Here is an 8323-nt window from a genome sequence, read left to right on the forward strand (position 1 = left end):
TACCAATATAATAGCAGTATATAGTAATAATGGCAGCAACAGTATATATAATAATAATAGTAAATATAATAATAATAACATGTACACATGTATAAGTATGTGTATAGACTTATATATACAAAGAATATACACAGAGTATGATATGATATATAGTAGAGGTATAAATATAAGTATTTGACTATACAATAGATAATATACTATGAGTGTAAGAATATGTAGACAGAGTGTGCAAAGACAATATTATTGTATAAAATGATATATAATATCAATATGGTTTATATTAACACATATCACATATGATGTGAAGTAAGTAAGTTATCGAACAGCCTCTCCTGCCACAATGATCAGATCCACCTGTGAGGAGAGCAGAGAGTAAAGAGAGGGAGGCACAAGAATGTGTGAGAACATAACACAAGGGCGGAAAGAACAGCTACAACCAGTGAAATACAATGTGTTCCCAGTGGTGGTAGTGGTTCCAGCTGATCCCAGTATAACACCTGAAGCCTCTGTCCAGGAAAGTACAGTCCTGGGAACAGTTAAGATATGACACAGAACCCTCAGACTCCCAGGCCTCTGCTAGAGAACCTCAGTGAAAGTTCCTTTAGGTGGTTGATCAAACTAGAGGAGTGCTATATTAAGCACTTCCTTATTAAGTTATTAATTTCTGTTAAAGGTAGGTATGACGATGAGCGGCTGAGCTAGTTTGAAATCACTCTCAGTAGTACTTGGAGATGCCGTTTGTAAGAGGGTATTTTATTATTACCAAAATAATGCTTACAAGGCAGTAAAATATAAAATAAAACAAAAGAGCAAAAAAAAAAAACACTTGAAAATAAGAAAACAAATAAGCACTATGGCCCAAATAAATGATTACAATATCAATATACTTTCCGTGAAAATACTTCTACTCTACTACTACACCCCCCCTCCTTAAGAGAGAGCGTCCATGTCATGGCGCGAAAGGAAGTCCGCAATAACATTGTCTTTGCCAGCCTTGTACTTCACAGTAAACTTGTAGGGCTGCAACGACAGGTGCCAACGGGTAATCCTTGAATTAAAATCCCTCATGCGGGAGTTCGCAGACTCACGTCCTCTCAGTTGCAGCCCCCTTCACATAGTGAAGGTCCGGCTTAAATGGTATCTAACCCCGCCCCCACCACTGGAACAAACCAATATAACATTCTCCACAGGGGTGTTCCAGGTCCGTAAAAACACAGAAGCTTTAACAGCTAATAAACTAAATTCCAGATGCCTGGAACAATGCATGGTCACATATTTAACACAATTATTACTTGAAGGCATAGCCAACTATTCATATAACAGCCTAAACAAAACTTAAACCAAATGCGGGTTCACACCGGAAGTGAACCGGAAGTGAGTGTCTATTTATATCCGTACTTCCGGACTGCTCGCCTTCCCCAAACACCGACGCGACACTGAACCACGGTAACGAGCAAAGCATACACTTAACATTAGTCATACTTATATGTTTAAATGGGCAGTGTCCTACTGACGTGACGGACGCCGTGCGCTCCGTCACACACCCCCCTCCTTAAGAGAGAGCGTCCATGTCATGGCGCGAAAGGAAGTCCGCAATAACATTGTCTTTGCCAGCCTTGTACTTCACAGTAAACTTGTAGGGCTGCAACGACAGGTGCCAACGGGTAATCCTTGAATTAAAATCCCTCATGCGACGGAGCCACTGTAGGGCTCTGTGGTCCGTCTCAAGGACAAAGTCTTTGCCCATCAGATAGTACTTAAGAGTGTCAATGGCCCACTTAATAGCCAACGCCTCTTTCTCAACAGTGGAGTAGCGAGTCTCGCGTGGGAACAGTTTACGGCTCACATACTGTACCCAGGCTGTAGCCTAGGTAACAGACCTCAGACCTGGCAAGCTGACACTTGCTGGCGTTCACCACCAGCCCTGCTCCATGGATCCGCCGGAAGACATCGCGGAGGTGATGAAGATGCTCCGCCCAGGAGGAACTATGTATAATAACGTCATCAATATAGGCCGCGGACGTAGTCCTCAGCGCCCCTCAGCACCTCATCCATGAGACGCTGGAAGCTTGCTGCGGCGCCATGAAGGCCAATGGGCATGACCCAGAACTGGTATAGACCCGATGGAGCACGGAAGGCGGTCAGCTCCTGTGCTCGGGGGGAGGGTGGTACCTGCCAGTACCCCTTACACAGGTCCAAAGTGCTGAGGAACTTTGCCCTCCCCAAGCGCTCCACCATCTCGTCCACTCGGGGCATGGGATAGGGATCAAATGTCGAGATGCTGTTCAGCTTTGAAAAGTCAATACAGAAGCGGAGTCCGCCATCCTTTTTTGGAACTAGGACCACCGGACTGCACCACTCACTGTGCGAAGGCTCAATCACCCCCATCTCCAGCATGTCCTGTACCTCTTGCTTCAGCGTAGATATCAGCCGTGCTGGAACCCTGGTAGCGGTCTGCCGGATGGGACCTGGAGACGTGAGCTGGATGTCATGGGTGATAACCTCGGTCCGCCCTGGCTAGTCTCGGAACAGGCCTCTGGGGATGATGCTCAGCAGGTCTTCCTGCTGTTCAGGTGTCAGGTGGGTGACGGAGGGGTAGGGAGACTCACCACCAGCTGTAGGAAAATACAGCTCCACTGGTTCTTCCTCCTGTTCCACGGTCCGCGCCCACAGCTGGTTTTGGACGGCCGCCAGACGGTCGTTCCATTTCTTCAGTAGGTTGACATGGTAGAGGTGCCTTGAGCGACGTCTGTCCGGCATGGCAATTTCATAGGTTACCTCGCTGGCCTTGCGAAGCACTTCATATGGCCCTTGCCACTTAGCCAACAGACTGCTTTCAGATGAGGGTAGAAGCAGCAGTACTTTCTCTCCAGGATTGAAAGAGCGGCTGCGTGCAGTCTGGTCATACCATGTCTTTTGTCTTGTCTGAGCCTTGGCCAGATGGTGATGTGCCATGGAGCTCAGCTGTTCCAACTTCTCCCGCATCTTTAGGACATAGCTCACGATGTTTACCGGCTGGTGAGGAGCGTCCCCCTCCCAGCTCTCACGGAGAATGTCAAGCGGGCCTCTCACCTCCCGGCCGTACAAAAGCTCGAAGGGGGAGAACCCGGTGGATGCCTGCGGTACCTCTCTGTAGGAGAAAAGCAGATAGGGGAGCCACTGATCCCAGTCAGCTCCCGAGTCAGACACGAATTTCCTCAGCATGGACTTCAGGGTTTGATTGAACCTCTCAACCAAGCTGTCAGTCTGCGGATGATAGGGTGTGGTTTTGACTCCCCGGATCCCTAACATGGAGTACACCTGCTTTAAAGACTTACTGGTGAAGTTGGTGCCCTGGTCTGTCAATACCTCTTTGGGGATCCCCACCCGGGAGAATAATTGAATTAAGCAGTTGGCTACTTGCCTAGCTTTTGTATTTCTGAGGGGGAAAGCTTCCGGGTAACGTGTTGCATAATCACATATAACTAGAATATACCGGTGGCCCGCCCTACTCCTTTCTAGGGGACCAACTACATCCATGGCTATACGACTGAAAGGCACATCTATAATGGGGAGACTGATGAGAGGAGCTTTCAAGTCTCTATGCGAGCGAGCAGACAATTGGCACTCCGGACATGACTTGCAGTATTCCGCTATGTCTTTCTGAAAACCAGGCCAGTAAAACCTGTTCACAATTATTTTCTCAGACTTTTCTTTGCCTAAGTGTCCTGCCCACGGAATGCTATGCCCCAGCTGTAGTACTCGGCCTCTCAGAGCCTCTGGAACCACTAACTGTTCCTTGTCTGCACTCTCCCTGTACAGTTTCCCATCATGCATGACAAAACAAACACCTCCCTCCTTGATGTCTTCCCTAGCCTCATCTGGGGTTTTCGCCGAGGCAAAGCTAGAGCTAAGGGTCGGGTCTTCCTGCTGTAATTTGCCAAAATCTGGCACAAGGACTTCACTGCCCTCCAGTGGTGGCAGGGAAAGACTCTCTGGCACCGCTGTACCTGCCACTTTAGCTCTACGCTTCTCTGCCTTGGATTTTTTTAGTTTGCCCCCATGGCAACTATACGGTAACTCTGATAAATAATCTGGTTCTGTTTTCTTACTGGCCTGTGCCCTAGTTAAAACATAGCTAGATTTCATAATGAAGACAGGGGAGACATATATGATAGGATGTGGGACCCTGTACTGCAACTGTTTCAAGGAAAGGACTAAAGTATGGATCATTGTGAAACGCCTGTTGTGTGTACCTTTTAGTTTACTCTTCACTTTGTGTAGTCTTTTGTAAATTTGTATGTTTAATTTATTGTCATGACTGTGGCTTCTGTTAATTCTTTACTAGGATGTGCTGATCCTGTTCATGCTTTTTAGTTTATTTGTTAGTTTGGGGTGGGAGTCTTTTTTCTTATCCTTTTCTTTTTTGTTTGTCCTGTGTTCCTTTTTCATTCTGGAAAATAATAAATATATTTAAAAAAAAAAAAAAAAACATAGCTAGACGCTGTGTTAACATTCTGCAACAACTCTGTTAAGACTGGCACATCCTGGCCTAGAATCACAGGATAGGGACATTTATCCAAGAGCCCTACGGTAAGTAAATACTTTTGACCGCTGATTACAATGGGGACCTCGCAAGTCTGATGCACAGACTCATCACCATGGATACAGCGGACTCTAACGCTACCTAGTGGCTGATAATTAGACTTCATACAGGATTTAAGAACAAAAGATTGACTACTACCGGAGTCAACCAAAGCCTGTAGCGTCTTGCCTCCTATCATGACGGGGACAGTTACATCAGCCGGAGTGAATGCTATGTGTTTACTAGGGCCCGAGAGATAACACAGTCTTGAGTCAGTGGCTTGCATCACCGGGCAATGGGGTCTAATGTGGCCTTGCTGACCACAGTGGTGACAGATCAGGACCCGAGATGTACTAGCTGGAGGGGGCTTCACACTGGGGCTGGGCCTATAGGGGCTGTTAGAGGGACTGAACACACGACCACTACCACCCTCAGGCTTACCGACCGGTGTCTTCAGCGGCTCATGCTGGGCTGTCTGCTGAGGTCTTCTCCAGGACTCGTGTGGGCTCAGCTGGTAGCACCGTCTGGACTGTCTGGCGGCTACGAAGGTCTCCACCAGTTCCGCCGCTTCAGCCGAGGAGTGTGGGGTGCGTTCTCTCACCCATATCTGTAGCTCCTGGTTAAGCATCCCCAGGAACTGCTCCAGTATGACCTGGTCACAGATCTGCTCCTTGGACTTCGTCTCTGGGTCCAGCCACTTCTCCAGGAGGTCTTTGAGTCGATCTTGGAGCTCCTTCGCCGTCTCTCCCTCCAGGATAGTCTTGGAGCGGAAACGCTGGCGATAGGTCTCTGCATTGATCTCAAATTTCCTGAGAACGGCTTGCTTCACTTTGACATAGTCCTGACTGTCCTCAATGTTCATTGCTACGAAAGCAGCTCTGGCTTTCCCTTTTAACAAGGGCACTAAACACAATGCCCATGTATCTAAGGGCCACTGACTGGCTGCCGCGAGCCTTTCAAATGTCTTTAAATAATGTTCAATATCTTCGTCCTCTTCATATGGGGACATTTTGGGGTTCGACCACCCCGGATGGAAGTGTGGAGACGTGGCTAGGCTGATAGCAGAGGAGTTCAGGGAGCTCTGTAGTCCTGACGCTGGTACTAGACCGGGACGTGGCTTTGGAGCTGGTACAGGGGGAAGTAGCTCTTGAGTCGAAGAGGGGCGGGAGATGGGCGGGTTGTCTTGCTGCCCTCTCACCAGCCGCTGTAGTTGGTGAAATTGATGCTCCATGGTTTTCCACCTCTGGTCATGCCGTTGTGCCTCTACGTCCAACTGGTCCTGTTGCCTCCGCTGACAGTCCACCACCGTCTTCATAATATGCTCCAGCCGATCAGTCCGGTCTACGGCCATTGGAGGGTGCGTACTGGACAACGCTGCAGATTTCGGCCTTGCTCCCGGGTCTCCTGTAGGGTCAGCCCCAGGAGGTGCCGGACGTCCACTTCTTGTCTCCATCTCTTCTCACTGAGAGCCGCTCATGGCCACTGGATCCCACCACTGCCACCAAATGTTAAAGGTAGGTATGACGATGAGCGGCTGAGCTAGTTGGAAATCACTCTCAGGAGTACTTGGAGATGCCGTTTGTAAGAGGGCATTTTATTATTACCAAAATAATGCTTACAAGGCAGTAAAATATAAAATAAAACAAAAGAGCAAAAAAAAAAAAACACTTGAAAATAAGAAAAAATGATTACAATATCAATATACTTTCCGTGAAAATACTTCTAGGGAGCTCGCAGACTCACGTCCTCTCAGTTGCAGCCCCCTTCACATAGTGAAGGTCTGGCTTAAATGGTATCTAACCCCGCCCCCACCACTGGAACAAACCAATATAACATTCTCCACAGGGGTGTTCCAGGTCCGTAAAAACACAGAAGCTTTAACAGCTAATAAACTAAATTCCAGATGCCTGGAACAATGCATGGTCACATATTTAACACAATTATTACTTGAAGGCATAGCCAACTATTCATATAACAGCCTAAACAAAACTTAAACCAAATGCGGGTTCACTTCCGGTTTCCCCTCAGATTGATGTCCAGATCACACCTGGGACTCACGCCTCAGAGGAAGCAGGTAAAAACAATAAGTATATTTCCCATCCACTGTAACATTTCCCACAGATACATCCTGTTGAGTTTCCTGGTTTTATCCTGGTGTGTTGTGTTCAAATCATCAGATTCACTGGTCATGTTGAATGTGTTTCTATGTTACGTGACTTGTGTTGTTGTTGTTTCATGTGCAGTGAACAAGCAGCTGGCCGACAAAGAGCGAGTGGCAGCAGCTCTGGAGAACTCCTCTCTGCTTGAGGTGGTGAACCAGTGTCTGACCAGCAGGAGCATCTGAGCAGCACATCAGCTTCATGTCTTCTTCTTTTGTCTCTGAGCTGCCAGACAAGTGAGAAGCATCTGTCTGTGCACAACTCACCAAACCTGCTGTTTAGACGCTGGTTTCAAGAACTGGGAACCAAGTCTTTATTGTGTTAAAGAGAGTATTAAGTGTGTTTTATGCAGAGTGGTCTGAACGCAGCAGAGAGAATTTAACGGGAGAAAGTGAAGAACTTCTTCTGGTTAAGTTTTTTTAAAGGTTAATGCCTGTTTTATATAATTACATTTGAATAGTAACATTATCAAAGGATGAAACTATTCTGACTCGTCATCTGCTCAGAGTCTGCAAAATCAATTGTCATATATTCATTATATTAATGCTTTTTGAAATGTATGAAAAGCCTGTAATTTAAATAAAGTTATGAAGATATTTTTCCCTCAAAGCTTTGTTTTCATCCAAGAAACAACAATGCATTTTTAACTTTGCACTAAGTTGCAGATCTCTGTACACAAAGTTATTCATAAGAATCATAACATTATTTGAAATGTAAGCGATTCATTCTAGTCTCAGAATGTAAATATCACCACAATAAATCATGACTGAAGGTTATGATTAGGTTCTATGACACTATGAGAGATCATTTGATTCATCGGTCTCTAATCAGGGATGAAAGTGTTTTGAAATTAGCAGATAAATAACAACCCAATATCTCACAAGGCAGATTTTACTGTCTTTTCATTACCTGAGCTTATAACTACTCATGTGATGTCCACCAGGAGGCGCCCTTGTCCTGCCTCTGATGATTCAGCTGTTTCCAGCTGTGGAGGCTGATAATGTTGAGTTACATGTATCTGTCAAATGATTTTAACCTGAACTCACTTTCAATTTTTTTCAATAAACGTTAAAGAATAAAAAAAGTAAGAAAATGTAATTATACTATTTCAAATGTGTTGACTGAGGATTAAGTGGCACTGGCATCAAATGTTTTTAATATGATATGTGAAAAACACATTAAACTACACAACAACAGAACCAACACACTCATCAGTGTCACACACACACACACACACACACACACACACACACACACACACACACACACACACACACACACACACACACACACACACACACACACACACACACACCTACCCTCTACCAGTATCACACACGTACACATGTACTTGTTGTGGAGAAGTAACTGTTGATCCCCAGGCTCCATTGACCCAGATGTTCTCTCCCTCAGGTTCCACATCTGGAAACATTGCATCACTGCTAATACCCCGGATGATCAGAGAGCCAGCCGGCACAGCTGCATCAGCAGCGGCCAGAGCCACGCAGAGCCCGGGTTCAGTCAACAGGAAGACCAGGGACCAAGAGTCAGTTCAGGACAGAGACACATAGTCAAATTAATATTTCCATTTTCCAAAGTT

The 8323-nt window shown here is 46.1% G+C and overlaps 1 long non-coding RNA gene across 1 annotated transcript; it reads left to right on the plus strand.

Annotated features, from left to right (window-relative positions):
• The first annotated feature begins 6587 nt into the window (after positions 1 to 6587).
• On the plus strand, positions 6588 to 7319 carry LOC133020781 (uncharacterized). Its single transcript, XR_009682940.1, has 2 exons — positions 6588 to 6638; positions 6808 to 7319. It is a non-coding gene; the product is annotated as an uncharacterized LOC133020781 (long non-coding RNA).
• Positions 7320 to 8323: the final 1004 nt, after the last annotated feature.

This window comes from Limanda limanda, chromosome 15 (assembly GCF_963576545.1).
Source record: "Limanda limanda chromosome 15, fLimLim1.1, whole genome shotgun sequence".
NCBI lineage: Eukaryota > Metazoa > Chordata > Actinopteri > Pleuronectiformes > Pleuronectidae > Limanda > Limanda limanda.